Source organism: Carassius carassius, chromosome 46 (assembly GCF_963082965.1).
Source record: "Carassius carassius chromosome 46, fCarCar2.1, whole genome shotgun sequence".
NCBI classification, from domain to species: domain Eukaryota; kingdom Metazoa; phylum Chordata; class Actinopteri; order Cypriniformes; family Cyprinidae; genus Carassius; species Carassius carassius.
The window spans coordinates 9,311,617-9,328,407 of NC_081800.1; the positions used below are offsets into that span (position 1 = coordinate 9,311,617).

At 36.4% G+C, this 16,791-nt stretch overlaps 1 protein-coding gene across 1 annotated transcript in view; it reads left to right on the forward strand.

Annotated features, from left to right (window-relative positions):
• The first annotated feature begins 352 nt into the window (after positions 1 to 352).
• Positions 353 to 16,791, forward strand: part of LOC132129716 (plexin-B1-like) — a 79,368-nt gene continuing 62,929 nt past the window's right edge. Inside the window, exon 1 of the mRNA XM_059541402.1 lies at positions 353 to 684. The gene's annotated coding sequence lies outside the window, so the exon portion shown is untranslated. The remainder of the gene's footprint in view (positions 685 to 16,791) is intronic.

A 16,791-nucleotide genomic window follows, 5' to 3' on the forward strand; every position in this document is an offset into this window, starting at 1 on the left:
TTGTTTGTTTGTTTGTTTATTGAACTATCTTCCAGCAAGAGGATTCAGTGAAGACCACAGACAAACAAACCAAACAAACAAATGCAGACTACACTGTTTTAACAAACAAAAGTAAATAAGATTTTCTTTCAACAAACAAATAAATAGCCAACATTTTTCTTAATATAACAAAACAACTTTTTTGTTTTGATGTTAGGCTACGCTAACAAAAAATGATTGTTTTTGTTGTTTTTAACAAACAAACAAACGAAAGCAAAGAAAGCATTTAGATGAATAAACATGGCTGTTTTCATCTCTGGTGAGTGGATAGCTGATGTAAGCCCAGCCCTCTTCCATCACTCGCGGACAATAACACACTGTGAACCGACCGACGCTCACCTCCCGTTATCCCTCAACATACACACAGAGCCGCGGAAGAGAGACAGCCAGAGACGGGCTTCCCGGAGTCTGAGCGGCTATGAAAACACATTTCACTTATTAGTTTTTAGGAAATCATTCTTTGCGTGGACACACACACACACACGTGTGTAGAGACGGGCGGGCGGCAGTCGTTCTCCTGGTGAAGTTACAGACGGAAAGTCTCTTCTCTCACGCGGATTAACCGGGATTCAACTCACCGTGAGTCTGTGGGAGGCGAACCGACGCCGTTTTGTTCCGAAGAAGATCTCAACGCTTTAAATGCAGGTAAGGAAAGAACAGCACTGTTGATTTAAACACTGCTTTGGGTTTTATATTTTATGTAGTCGCGTGCTCGGTTTAATCTGTTATTAATGTGGACGCTGGAGTTAGCAGTAGTGCATTAACTTCTGTGGTAGCTGAGGAAATTAACCAATTGAAAGGGGGCACAGATTAAACAAAAGTTGCCAACATCGTTTAAATCCAAACGTCAGTCTTTTTCAGTATAATTTCGGATTCCGCTTAAATGCTCACATTTGTGTATCTGAATGTGAAGTCTGTATTGTCACGTATAGTTGCTTTATTGGAGGAGCTCATTCAGTCTCTGAGTTTGCAGTCGGAAAAAGATTGTTTTAGTCATATTTGAGTTGTTTTGTTGTTAATGTGTATACTATCATATATCGAATTACAGTATATATATTTTTATTGATTCAGTGTTTCAGGTTATACATGAAACTGGGCAGTAGAAGCATCACCATAATAAACTGTCATGATCAGCTGCTCTTAAAGTGCTCTCATTTTTTGGGGAGTAAATCAAAATGGTTTACACGCACAAAAAAAGTAAATAAATAAAATGAAGGTGCCTATTAGAAACAGTTTTAATGATTTAAATTAAGACATACAGTTAAAAAATGTTTTTTTTTTACACGGAGAGGGCCACCGCTTCATGTTGACTTGACCGGACATCCTTGCATTATGAGTCCTACATTACTAATAACATGTTTACATGTTTACTAGCTTTTGGCTAGTACTTTACAAATCATTGTCAGAAGAAATGTAAATCAGCAGCAGCTAGTAAATCTTCATACATCCAGGCTAATAGGTGTCAGTAAACAAAAAGTTACTAAGTGCACTTTTAACAGTAAATCTCCGATACATAAACTCCTTGTGCTTAACTAGATTAGTTGTCAAAATGTGTGTTTACATGCATTTTAAATGTTCGATATCAGTTGGATTAAAGCAAAAATCTGTCTTTTTAAAATGTCATGTGAATGCTTTGTTTTGACTGAAATTGTACCAGTCAGGACTAACAGACCTACAGTAGATAATGCAATTCTAGCTGGGCTTCATCCAGCATGAATCCTGCAGGGGAAAGTAGCTGAAATACACCAAACCCCGCTGTAGCTCGGTTAAAAGGTGATCAGAGAAGAAGCTGTGAGGTACGAGGGTTTTTCATGAGCATGTATTTTAGGAGGTCATGAATCTGCCTGTCAGCATCTGTTGCCCCATGGTGCATTCTTCGGCTGTGTGTGTGTTTGGTTGTGTCAGGAGATCTTTAGATGCCTTTTAATGTCAGTGATCTGGTACATCTGTACTGTTTCATGCTTTAGCCAATAAACACAAAGCAACCTCATATTTATTGTGAATATTTTCATATTGGAATGAGTTTAGATTATGCAGGGGAATTTAAAATAAGAGTCACCAGCAGAGATCAAGATTTATTTTAATTCTATTACTGGATAGCATATTGGCACCTGTATAATTTACACGTTACAGCCATACATATTTCATTAAGTGGTAAATTACGAGTCTACTTAAATCTGCTTTATACCTTAAAATATTGATAAGCACCAAAATAATACAGGAGATAAAATATAAACCACACAATTAAACCGGTTAGATGAAAGTCTGTCCATATCAGTACTTGGATATTGATTGTTCACAGGGTCAAACAAAGGAAAAAGACCATCATGGTAACACAGATGTCAGTAAAATAATGCAATAAACATTAACGAAACATAAAATGTAACACAAATCACCTAATGTGCACTGATAACAAATATAAGAGACAATACAATATAATGCATAGCTGTTACCTACAAAACACATCAATTCTACAGTATTTTACAGTAAAATTACGTTATGGCCTGTTACACCTTTTACATTTTTCCATGGTAAGGTAACTTACAGTTAACCAACAGATTTTAATGTTGCATTTAGAATTTTTTTTTTTTTTTTTTATTTGTAAAAATTGTAAACATTTTGACTGTAGCTAGATTTGTAGCTTCAGAAAAACCGTTTGTTGCATGATTATAACTGTGTAAATATTTAATGTGTGGCTGATGGCATCCCTCCTCCCATTAGAAAAAAAAAATAAGTTGTTCATACTCCCACACATTCTCACATCCAGCAAACGTTATTTAGCTGCCGGATCTCACAGAAGTATATATGTTGTGTGGAAGACTGTGGTGGACTTTTTAACTGACTGTCCATTGCACTTTTCATACTCTGTTAAAGGGTTACTCCACCTCAAAATGAAAATTTTGTCATTTAATCACTTACCCCTGTGTCGCTCCAAACCCGTAAAAGCTCAATTCGTCTTTGGAACACAATTTAAGATAATTTGGATGAAAACCGGGAGGCTTGAGACTAGGGCTGTGCGATATGAAAAAAAAAAAAAAAAAAAACTATCGCTATTTCTTTGATCAATTCTGCGATTTCATGCATTCAGTATGAATTTGAAACATTTCCAAAACAAAAGAAAAGTTGCAAAAGGTCTCTAGAACAGACATAAGTCAAAATAATCACTAAGTAAAGGTGTAACAAAATGCCTAGACATATGGCAAAAAAATATAAATAAATCCCGTGTCCAGGGACTTTTTCTTTTTTTTTGCCATGCATTAGTCAAAGAGCTCATTGTAGCAGTGCTTCAGGTGTTGAAATATATTTGTTATACATTATACAGGTTTACACGTACTCCGTTTGCAGTGCGTATACAGTATGCGTAAGCTGTGCAGAAGCAGCAGCGAGAGCGCATTATTGTAACGCGAAAGCACATTAAAATAATGCGTGACCCAACCCATATTTGGTTTCCCCATATCTACCCATAGAGGAACACATTAAGGTTCAATATACCTCACGTGTACATTTGCACTGTTTTATCTTCTTCATTATCTGTACAAAGATGTGAACGTCAAGTCAAAAATGTTGCGGTTAAAGTAAAAAACGCTTCTCTTGTTTCCATCTCTGGTTTTCTTGTTTTAGCAGAAACCTCAAAGATGGCCATCTGCTCGCATGCTTTGTAGTTTCCTTCAGCACAATATCAGATTAACCCCTCACCTCATGTTCTATGGGAGTGTGGTGTGAAACCACGGGTCTGGAGGGTGCCAGCATTAACAGGTGCTAGCAGACATAGACTGGCCATCTCATTTAAATGCTTATTCTAAAATTCTGGTTTTGGTGTTTTTGGTGTGTTTTAAACTTGTGTTAATGATACTGATTATGTAAGATTTGTTTTAGCGATTTGATCAGCATTGTGTCATCAGCTTATATGTGTCACTGAGCAAAAACTGAAAGATTGCATAGTACATCCAAGTTTTTGGTCTGTTTCTTTATCTTCATTAAATCTGTTAAAGAGAGGAAGGTGTAAGGTACAAGTTTTTAGTGAGTGGGTATTTTAGGAGGTCATGATTCTGCCTCCCAGCATCTGTTGCTGTGTGACAGAAGAGCTTCCGATGACTTTTAACCATAAGGCACTGAACTTGACATTTTAGTGATCTGGTACATCTGCACTGTTTTATGTTTCAGCCAAGAAACACAAAGAAAACTCATAATTATTGTGTAGAGTTGTGAAATTAGATGATAAATAAGACACCAAATATCTGGATTTCAGGCTTTTCTTTACACGCACTGGCTTGCATTTCTAAACAAATACCAGAAATCATGAATCCTTGACATATTAGGCAATTAAAAACGATGGTTTCCAGGCCAGGAAAAGCCACAGAAATTAATAACTTCAAATCAAATCAAAAAGCAATAAAAAAATAAAATAAAATAATAACTGTAAAAAAAAAAAAAAAAAAGGGTAAAGGGATGTCTAAATGTGTTTCGTATTTGGTCCATGGTTTTTCTGTCATTGTTTTTTTTAACCTGAGTTATAATCCTCAAGCCTACACGTAGAAGGTTATACACACCAGAACTGAAAAATGGAAAGTAGATAAATAATATTTAGTGTTTACAAGAATGTGTTGGAATGTGGAAAGAGCCTTGAGGAACAAAATGAAAGAAGATAAATCTCTCTGGGTTCTAATATCATGCCAGTGCTGCCATGGCAAGGTCAGTTTCCTCAAAGCTGTGGGTCATACCACGAGTTATCTGAGGATGGGTTAGAAGATCAGATGCTCACTAATAAGTCTGGCAAACAGATGAAAGCTCTAAAAGAGATTTGAAATCGGCTCTCTCTCTTTATTGTTGTATTTCAGGTCAGCACGGCCCGCTGTATACAAGAGCAGAAATACAGCGCACCTCTTAAAAGTTTTACAAGTGTATTCTATTTTTACCACCATCATTATTTTAAAACCCAAATTGTAATATGGCTTAGTGTTATCAAATTCCATAGGATATGAGTTAATTAAATGTATCTGCTGCCACAAGAAAAGTGTAATGGTTTGAAAATTTTGAAAAAGAAGAAATTATAGCCTAATATTTAAATTGTAATGTTATAGTCATACAATAAAATAAAATTTTACAATATTGTTAATATACCCTATATATTATTATTATTATTTTATTTTTATTTTTTACAGTGATTCTGCAAATTTTCCAAGCAAGCACAGCAAACCTGGTAAAAAAATTAAGTCACATTTAAAAATTTTAATGGCAATTTTTATCTGAAAAATTTCATTAAAAAAAAAAACAACCCTATAAATCACACTCTAGCAACCACATAGAAACTCGCTGAAAATCACACAAAATACCTTAACATTGTGACTTAGTTTTGTACTGGAAATAATTTGCTTTAAATTAGCTAATTCACTACATTCCACATATTTCCCACATTTAGAATTGTGTATTGAATACCGAAATAAGGTTGTTGCCTTTGTGAAACCATGCCAGCTTGTGTGTTTGTTAAAAGAAAGCCCACCCGGGGCTTCTCGTTACTTCTGGTCACATGTGTAAAGGCCTTGCATACCTCTCCTTTCCTCCTGTTGGGTACACTTTTAGACTAACAACCCTCAGATAGCTTCCATACACCAGCTTTCTCCCTTTTCACTACTATGTTAGGCCAATAAAACCACACGAGATCTAATATTTGCTCAAATTAAAACTTTGTACTTTTTTCTTTAGCAGTGATGATCTTCTGAATGTATATATTTTAACTTTATATACACGTCTGTTGTCAGTGCCCTGCTGAGAAGCTAAACCTCAAATGCTAGGCTAGTGTACCTTGATCATAAATAACCCCTTTTATTAGTGCACGGTTGGGTGTTTACTTTGCCAGAGTGAGCTTTTCCTGTATTTTTATTCTCGACTGGGGCCAGGTGGAGAGATTAAGGAGCTTGTGGAGGTGTTGCGTGTGCTAACAGCCGAGGACAGTTTTGGCTAGCATGATCTCTTTGGGGTAGGTGATTGCTCAGTTCATTTGAGTAACTGTTGAATGTGTGAAAACACTCTCACTGTCTCCAACTTACACATACTTGTAATTTTGTCTCCCACCGGTGTGAGGTTCCTCTTCATGATAGCAAGTGTGGCAAGTTGTTGAGCTAAAAATATTCAGTGGTGCATATGTGCCGTGACATAAGTGAGGTTTCTTGTGGAGGCCATGTATGGTGTTTTTATATGATGTTAAGGTGAACCTGGAGAGAGTAGCTTATAAAAAATGATTTCTCCGATCTAAAAGCAGACTAAACTTTTCATTCTGTTTATATTTTTTTCCTTGTGTCCACGTCCAGTTTCATCTGTTTGTATTATTTCTCCTTTCCTGTCACATTTGACTGTAAAAGAGTAGTTCATTTTATAATTTACTTACCCTCGTGCTGTTCCAACATTTTTCTTTTCTGTGTTTTTTACATGGAGCTAAAATGAACATGATTTGAAGAGCTGGTGAGTTTCATAAACAAACTGGACTGATTTGTAAATTAAACTTTTTGACTGATTTGTGAGCCAATTCGACTGATTCGTTTACATTTTTAAAAGTATCAGCTCACTGAAAGGGAAGATTATAACGTAATAATGACTTGAATGGGTTGCATGAGTAAAATAATGACTGAATTCTCATTTTGGATGAACTATACATGTGGCGATTTGACATATGCCACTTGCCTTTTCCCCCGCAGAGCTTTGCCAAGCCATATGAAATGTGGCTCCGGGTGAGTACAGTAAGCCGGGTCTGTGCCACAGACAGACAGCCTGACACGACAGCTGCATCTGCCCTCATTTTGACTAATCCATTAGCTGAAATGTTACAAGCCACTGGAGGGGGTTTGACCTGGGGTCCTTTTGACAATATATTGGCTTTATCTGTGGACATCCGCACAGTGACTCACATATTTGTTTGGGTGAGAGGAAATTAGCTGTGACTACTGAAGCAAAGCAATTGTACCAGAGATGGACAACGACTTTTTGCTGGGCAGCAGCCTACAGGAGGAGAAGAGGCAGTTATTGGGAGAGGATTTCAGTCGCATTCTGATCTATAATCTTTATCTACATCTATTGCTGAAGTATACTGTAATTAGATTGTTAGAGTTTAGTTTCATACATTTGAGTCTGTGAGTTAAAATGCATGCACAAAGTTGTTGTTGTGTCTTAGATTTCACTGGTGTCATGGATCATTGGTATAGTTCATTATCTGTTTACCTCTGCTAGTTAGTTAATTGCTCACAGATCCCAGTGCAGATGGGAACAGCTAGTCCATCTGTGCAGCTAGCTTGTGATTGCATGTCTTACTGAAAGTTAAGATTTTGAAGCATCAATGTTGAAGTGACATGCATTAAACTGGATAATATGGTATAGTATCTCAACAATTTTGGTTTTTCAAAAATGTGACTGAATATTTTTTTTTGTATAGGCCTCTGGCTGTTTTGAAAATAGAAACGCTATTGTATTATATCAGTGTATTATCCCAAACACTTCCTTGTCTTCCATTATTCAGCCAAACAGATCCCACCTCTGAAGTTGACGTGACAGCTCAGATATAGCGCAATGTTGAAAGCACCACGGTGCACTTTCAGAAAAGTGGCTGCTGCTGGGACATTACCCTTTCAAAAGCTGTATCTTTGTGCCTTATTTACTCCCGAAAGGTGCGTTTTAGTAGCTTAAATTTCTACAGATTTCTACCTAAAGTGTATACATTAGTATATGTACTGTTTTTGTGCCTTTTGAAAGGGTTCTGTCATAGTGACAGCTTTTCTACTTTTAAAAAAAATAATCAAAATAAAGTTATTAAAATCTAATAATATCTGAGTGCATATAAACATTTAAATTGCACATAAGGCAATTTTTATATCAGCATTTGAATGATTTAAATTATTTTTCTACTAATTAAATGGAGGCTGTAGAGCCCTGCACAGGCCTCAAATCTAGGCCCGAGCCCGGCCCTGGCCCGAGACGCTCAGGCCCTAGCCCGACCCGTGTCCGACAGCTCATCAGAATTATCAGCCCGAGTCCGACACGAGCCCGTGTTTTTATTCATTTATTTATTTTATTACACAGCAGAAGCCTGCCCTATTTGCAACAATTAAAAAAGGGGTCAGTTTTGTGTTATGTTTCTTTTCATTTCTTTATCAAGTTAATTTAGAAAAATGTTTGGAGCATTTTTTTTAAATGACGATTAACGTTAATCAGCCAAGCCGACAGCGAATAGCCTAAAACATATTTAATCAATTAAGCCTCTCAAATTAACGCTAATACTTTACTTGGCTACAATAAAATCCATAGATATAAAACACTTCAAGAATATCACACAGACAGTTAGTTTAATATATGTTTATTTATTAAACCACAGTGAGTAAAATAAAAAAAAAATTTAAATACTGAGGCAGGCTCGCAACAGCGCTCGCAAACGAAATGAGAAATAGCCTACAATCTAAACAAATTAAATTAATTAAAAACAAACTTGCAGGTTATCTTACCTCAAAAATGCCCCACAGAACATTATTTTTTTCCATTAGTGTCCAACAGTTAAACGAAAATAAAGTCCAGTCAAATGAAAAGTTAGAACAGTCTCTTACAGAGCATCGTGGAGAAAAAGAATAGCATCCAGAGTGGAAGGTTTTAACCCAGTCCTCCTCTCTTCTATCACTCTTCGCACTGCGCTGAAGACACGTTCGCTTCTGCTGCTGGCGGGACACTAAACACAGAGCGAGCCAGTCTTGACAGTTGCGGTAGCAGGGTCTCGTCCATCACCTTCCATGTTGTGATTGAGGCGCATGTATTGCTGTACTTCATCGTCGTCATCCTCGTCCTGCTCCACAATGTTTTCAAACTCGGCCAGCGCTCTCTTCTTTGCTGCGTGGCCCAGGTGCAGACACAGAAATGCTCGCCGCTGCATGAATCATCATTTTATAATTATTAGTTGGCCAACTAGGCTATGATTAATACATTAATTTAGAGGCCTATAATAGCTACTACTACAATAAGTGGATATAAGTGAAGTATAATCGTGGGTCATGCTGACGGAAAAGCGTGCGTGCGTGCGTGCGTGAGACTGTCATGTCAGTATGTCAGTGTAATTATAACGGGTTGAATTATCAGATTATGAAAGTTATGAGGTTATGAAATGTCTATGTTTGTTTTTCTATCGTCGACGTCAACTTCTCATTTTTTTTTTTTTTTATTAATGTCTAAAAATATAAATAGAAGGATAACCCAAAAAAGGCCCGAGGCCCGGCCCGCATGTGAGCTATAACGTGAAAATTGGCCCGAAGCCCGGCCCTAGGGGCATAAATAAGTCGGGGCCCGTCGGGCTCGGGCTGAAATGCAGGGCTTTAGGAGGCTGTAATAACTTTTCATCAGACATTTATTCAAACATACATTAAGATAAAATCTAATTAATATGTAATATAGTGCATATATTTAACAAAATGCTCCTCTCTAGAGTTCATTTCTTTTCTAGCTACCTAATGATGGACATTGGCTTTCCTGAGGTCAATGTATGTTGTGGTGAACAAGGAATCGATATTGTCACTCTTGCCGTGTTTCCACCGCAGGAACTTTACCCAGGAACTAGGGACTTTGGGCTGGTACTCTGTGTGTTTCCACCGCAGGAACCAGGAACTAAATAAAGTTCCGGGTAAAAAAATGCCCCTCAGAAAATCCCTGCTAGTGAGGTAGTACTTTTTCAAAGTTCCGGAACTTTCGAGGGGCGGGACTTGGGCGCTAAACATCCTGATTGGTTGAGTTCAACCACCATTTATTCGGATCATTTTCAAAATATTACTGTTATTGTGTCATGAAATGTAATTCTAAAAGTATATCAGGCGAGAATGTAGTTGTTTAAAAGTCAAATCTGTGGTTTATTTATAAAGAAAGCACCTATTTAAAAATGTGTTTTGCCGATCTCAGAGACGGTCAGCTCGACGCGATCAGCGGAAGCTCAGTGATCATCTATCCGCCGAGAAGCAGCCTCACCTCGGGTAGACCTTCTGATATGTGCCGCTGGCTCTGTCTCTTTAGTGGTTAAACATAAAATATAATTCATTTTGGGTAAATCTAACAGGTTATCTTTGGTCTGTATTCAATTTATCTATATGTTAAAATGAAAATAAAAAAGGCAAATCTATATAATATTTCGTTATTGTATTATTGTATTATTATTGTAATGGCTGTATATCCCTGAACTAAGTACATTTCTGCAGCTGTTATTATGTTTAAATGAAAACGAAAGGAGGCAGTGGTATTTGATATCCTATTTCGTTTTATTGTAAATACACAGAGAGGAAAATTGCTGTAGCCATGGTCAGCTGACTGAAGTTATCAAGTACGCTGCTGTTTGCAGATTAGCCGGATTTGCATCGGCGCAGACATCACACTCCCGAGTCGAATGCACAAAGTCCGCACTACAGAGAATGCACGTCCAAAATCAGCGTACTTTGTATTGAGAAACGCGCGCAGACCTACGTCACCAGTCTATTTGCCTAATCTTCCCGGTACTTTGCACCGCGGTGGAAACGCAGAAAGCAACAGGTCTGGGGAGAAAAAGTTCCTGGGAAAAAAAGTTCCTGGTACAAATGTTCCGGGTAATTTCGGTGGAAACGCGGCATATTGTTGTAGATTATTCAGGTTAATTACATGAAGTAGGCTTTGATAACACAAAAGCATGTCATTTGAAAAGTGCTAATTTAACGTCCTCATTTTGGTCAATTATTTCGGCCCTCCAAATCTAGCTGAAATCATTTTTGCAAGTATTTTCATTTGCTGAAATTTTGGTGCATTACTAGTGTTTTGACTCATGAGATGTATGCATAACTTTTAATGTATTTTTTTTTTATAAATTAATAGACCTGAGCAAAATAATAATAATGATGTAATTTGATCCTTACACTTTGGCCCTTTCAAAATTGCTGTGTATTAGAGTGGACAAATATCTACTTCTGACTCAACCAGTAGAGTTCAGGGTGTTTGAAAACCAATTGGCACACACTTCATCTTCCAGTGCATAAACCCAAGATCTAGAAATGCATGCAAAAGTGCAAATTGTCTTGTCATTATTCCCCATGCATGACTGAATTACTAGTAAGGAAGTAGTGGTGCTATTTCAGTTTTCCATGCTTATAATGGCTTTAAATGTGGTTAGTTTGCACTCAGTTCCACTTGCAGGCACCACTGTACAGTAATACAAGCTGGCTGAGCTAACCTTATTTGGCAGGAAGCTGTAAAAAATCTATGCCATGGCTAAAATCAGTGAGGCCAAACCATTGCACGTGTAACAGTCTATTTTCCAGTGTCCACCCTGAGCATCACACCCTCATCCCAGTCACACCCTCAGAGAGAAAGGAGGATTACACCTCTCAATGAAGAATCACCTCCTTTCTTCCCCAAATCTCAGATGATCGGGATAATGAAGAGAGAGATGGTGGGAAGCCAGGTTGACTCCAAACGCCCCTCCCTTCCGGTTATTCCTGCTCCATAATCCCTTAATCCCATTGGATCGGGGAATAATTCTGTTTGATTAACGATCAATTCATCATTCAGCCACTTCGTCCATGTTTCACATAGCTGAGCACAGAGCATTTAAGGTATGCGAAGACTGCTGGAGCTCGCCAATAGTGACAGACACAGTTACCTAGTCATTAAACAGCCAGTTACTTAAAATAAGTTTCATATTTTTCTATGCGTTTCAAAACTTCTGTCCAAATTTGATGTGCAGAGAAAATTTAATGATAATTGATGAACTGATTATTCATGTTAATTCATGATAATTGTTGTTTGTAATAAAACATTTTTTTTAATTGTAATTTAGTTTGAAAATATATTTTTGTTTTATTTTACTTTTTGGACTGTAATAGCATTTAGTTTTTATTTCCACAGTAACACTACATGACATTTTCATGTAGCATTAAAGTTATACCCCCCCCCCCCCCCCAATAATTTAAATTCTCACCCCCATCATTTTCTCACTCTCAAGCTATTTCTAAACTCAGTTTCTTTGGACGACCAGAAGTTTATTTTGTAAAATAAATTAGTGTACGTAACAAAAATACTAATATTTAAGTTTAATATGAATGTTTATTTATTTTATTTATTTATTTTTTGCTGGTTGTGTAACTCGCACAAGAAGTTGTTTCAAAAACAACAATTTCTGTTTTTTTTTTTTTTTTTGGGATGGAAAATTCCGCATGTTTTCTTTAAACCATGTGATTCAAACTTGAATACAAAGGATGTTACAAAAAACTAGTTATGTATACGGCTAAACAAGAATTTTTCAATATTTCCTTCATCTTTATCATGGACACTCTTTATTTGTCTTTTTTTTCAGTCTCTGCTAATTTTGTCTTTTAAATGTCGTCCCACTCCACTTATGAAATAAAAGCATGCTGGGCTTGATGATGGCCATGGGTTTGCGTATGTAAGAAGTTTCAGTAAGGATACAGCTGAATGTAGTGCTGAATGAAAGGAATGTTTTCTTGGATTTGGAGTTGGTTCAAAGGCATTTTTTGCTGAGAGGATGTTCCAGCACTTGTCTTATCTCTAAAGCTGTGCTCAAAGTCACATCATGGGGTAAAATACTTCACAAAGCCTCCAGCATATATCTGGTTTGATTCTGTTTTCTTTGTAAGTGTCTTAGACTAACCTCTGCCTGCCTCAGTTTCAAAGTAAGCAAAGAAACCGTTCAGTTGATTGTAAAATAAATCATTTGTTTCATTTACTTGTTCATGACCCTCTGAAATTGATAAAAAGAAGATAAAATGATGAAGAATAAATATCTTGCAATCATGTTGCTAATGTTTGGCTCGTGTCTGTCAGCCTTGGCTAAAGATCCATTCCCTGTCGTGTTACTTTTTCTATTTTATTGCCGTATTAGCTGTATATCCCACATAGACGGGTGAAGAATAATTAATAGATTTCCTGACAAGAAATTAAACTAAACATACTCATAAATGAAGAAATGATGCGTTCCTATGCCAGGCCTGTGCCTTCAGGGCAAGAGGCATGTAAGCGTTTCCCATGGTCTCCATGAATCTGCTGTGTGTCATTATTATGGGATACTGACAGCAGTGTTTTGCTGATAGAATTAGAGTGAATTTCTGCAGTCTGTCATCATGGCTATAGTCTTTCATTTGATTTTGGCGCAGTCACATTTTCTTGAATGTCTGCTCATGAAAATAGTTGTGTAATTATCTCTTCTAAATAAACCTCATAAAAATGAACTTCTAATCTAATTCAACTTCTGTGTTTGGTGATCTACTAAACATAAGAGTAAAGCAAGGCCATGGTCACTTAGAAGTAAACCATGTAAACTTAGAAGAGTAAAGAGTAAACAAGAGTAAATTAGATATATAATTAGATATATAATATAGAAAACAGGTTTTGAATAGTTGAATTGTGAATAATATTGCTATTTTTATTGTATTTTGTATCAAATAAATGCAGCCTTGGTGAGCAGAAGAGAATCTTCCTGACCACAAAAGTTTTGAATGTCTTTTTGTATGCCTGCTAAAGATTTTAGGAGTTTTTGAAACTTTAAAGGCAGCTAAATATTTTCATGTATTACGTGTACTGCTACATGTTCTGAAAATTAAGCTATTAAGGTGATTAATTTTATTATTGCTATTACTATTATTACTTTTTATTTTGCATAAAGTTCAAACTAGCACAAGTAAATATTTTCCAGATAATTATCATGATACATTTCTTTTAAAGGCAGAGTTTAAAGGCTGATTTTTGCTCCTAAGTGAAAGTTATAGAAACCAGACAGTTATTACTCTTTATGGTCAAAACATGACAAACAGTTCACGTTGAATTCTTTATACTTTTTCCAGTCATTTGTCCTTAACAAAACAAATATATTTATAGAAATATTAATTTCTTAGTTTCGGCATGTCCCAATTACTGATACTGTATCAAACCAAGAGACAGGTTTGTGTTACCTTACATTGATGATATGTATGTTTAGCACAGTTTGCAGTGCAAGTTTCAAAATTAATAATATTACCTTTTTTTGGTCTCTTAGAAATGCACATTTGACATTAAGTAGGCAGTTATAATACAGATGTAAATTTATGTTTATTAGCAAAAATAGTGCAAAAATTTTATTTTATTTTATTAAAATTGACCATTGGTCTTACATAGTAGCAAACATTTAAATAATGATAACAACAGTTAACACCACACACAGCACCTCAATACCATGGTAAATATATATATATATAATAAAAAATATATATGGTCTCTAGGCATTTGTATTGAAAACTGTCTAAATACATTTAGTATAAATGCTAAAACACTATAACTTAATAACAAAAAACTGAAGGCTAAATGTATTCCGTTGCTCCATTAATACATTCAATACATGTCAATAATATAATAAAATTCAATATGAATATTCCACATTTCTGCCATAATACCATGCTGCAGTTGGTGTTACTATAGTAAATCCATGCTAAAGGTTGGCGATTTGTAGAAAGGCCACAGTGTTTCTCCTTTTGGTTTCCTCTGGCTCTAAACTAGTTTAAATCAATTGAGTTCTTCGCTGAATTGAAGCGCTTCACACTCTCACGGTGCTGTTTTTTGCTCGCCTGTCCAAGACTTAACAGCGACTGAAAGTAAACGCATCTTCTCTAGTAAACTCGTGCTGTACTACAGTTTTGATATACAGGCGATAGTTTGTTATGTACTGTTTGTGTTTGCATAAAAGCCTTAGCATTGAGCTAAATGTATTAATTTACATTTTATGTTTGGATTTGAACAAACTACTTTGTATGAAACTGGCAAAGAAAGCTAAGATGAAACTAATAAAATCGAATCATCACAAAATCCTTATCCATGTGATTTGTGGCTGATATTAGCTATTATTAGCTCAAAAAGCCTGGACAAAAGCATCGTTAAAAAATCCCATGGGAATACTATGTCGAGCTGACAACCTTTGACTTTCTATTTTGTACGTACTATCCATTGGGAAATATAAATATATCTTTCAGAAAGAAGACACAGGTTGGTGTATTACTGAAGCAATACTGACCAGGCCATGTTTTTCCACATATATACTTCATAGAGTGACAGCCACAGTCTTAATGGACTTCATTGTGTGTCATATGTCATGTACTAAAGCATGTACACAGTGTTTTTCACTCTCAGGTGTTCAAGCTCAAAAACACTGTTTAAAGGCATTCATAATCGCCTGTGTTAAGTGCATAAGCTAATGGCAAAGTGCTTGGCTGAGGTGCTAGCACAGCTGCTTGTGACTGCATTACAGATGGGTGGACCCACTGCACTGACACATGCAAAACAGCCAGAGCTCCTCAGAAGAGCCATTCACGGCAACCCTAGGTAAACTTTCACTCTGGACACCACAAATCTCTCTTTATTTCACCGTACTTAGACCCAGTGATGGAAAAAGACCACAGTGTCCCAGCCAGAGCTTGTTAAACATTACACACGGAGGCTGTGAGGGAACAAACAGGCCTTTTGGAGATGAAGGGTTGTTGGAAAACTGCTGTGAATCTTATCCATTTATTTTTAGCTCTGTTTCCAATGCGCTTAAATGCTGTCATTATCAGGGTACTTGTCCTAAAAATGTAAAAACAACCTTGCAGCTCATATATTTTCTCTGTTCCTAAAAGGATAGTTCACCCAAAAATGAAAATTCTGTCATTGTTCACAACTGAATTTTTGATGACTTGAATTTCATTATGTTCATAGCTTTTCATTCCTCGCTCATTGTAATTTTATTAAGGAGACTTAATTTGTCTTACCTAAAAAGGAAAATCATACATTTTCATTTTTGGTTGAACTATTCCTTTTAAAGTTTTGGTGTTTTATGAGGTGAACCCTTCTCATGGTGAAGTTCTTTCGCTGGTCGTCGCCCAGTTTATTGCCTCTCAAAGGTCTGTGGTGTGAAAAAAATGTTGATTATCCCCACATCACTTCTTCTTTTTTCTTTTCTTTTCTTGCTTCCATACATGTCAGCTGGACTATTGTCTAGCGTCCCAGTACAACAGTACAACTTTAAGAGCTAAAGCAGCAAATAATTTAGAAAGAACAATTCTAGGCTACAAGCTCCAGTTCTCAAAAATCCCGGGAACCAATGTTCTGTATGTGTTTTATGGTTTTATTCAAGTAATTTAACATTTTTAGTTTTTCACTAACCACGCATAACATTGTTTTTTTCTCAAAAACACAATCATGTACATACATGCTGCTCACATATTATTATAGCCCCGTTTGTGCTGATTACAGTGAAACTAGACTTAAGCCATTTAGATGTGTTTAAGAAACTGAAAAAAGCACAAATGTCAGGGCATGACAAAACTTCAAAAAAAAAAAAAAACCAAAACTTTAAAAGGAATAGTTCAACCAAAAATTAAAATGTATGATTTTCCTTTTTAGGTAAGACAAATTAAGTCTCCTTATATAATATACAATCCTGAACAGACACTCATCCACCCTAATTAAAAAACAAAACAAAAAACAACTTTGTCTCCATGTGATTAATAAGGGAGCTAGTGACATGAACAACCAGACAGTGTACAGACAGCAGCATGTGGCTCCCTCAATCTACAGGGAGCAGAACGGAGATAGACATGGGTAATGGCTTAAGTAACCCCGCCGTTAGCTTAATTGAAGCAATCTTGGGATGGAAAGAGATAGAGCATGATAGAGGGTGGGAGAACGAGGCCATAATCCCTCAGCTGGCATGAGTGGTCCCTTGAGATTAGGTGAGAAAAGAAGCAGAGAGGT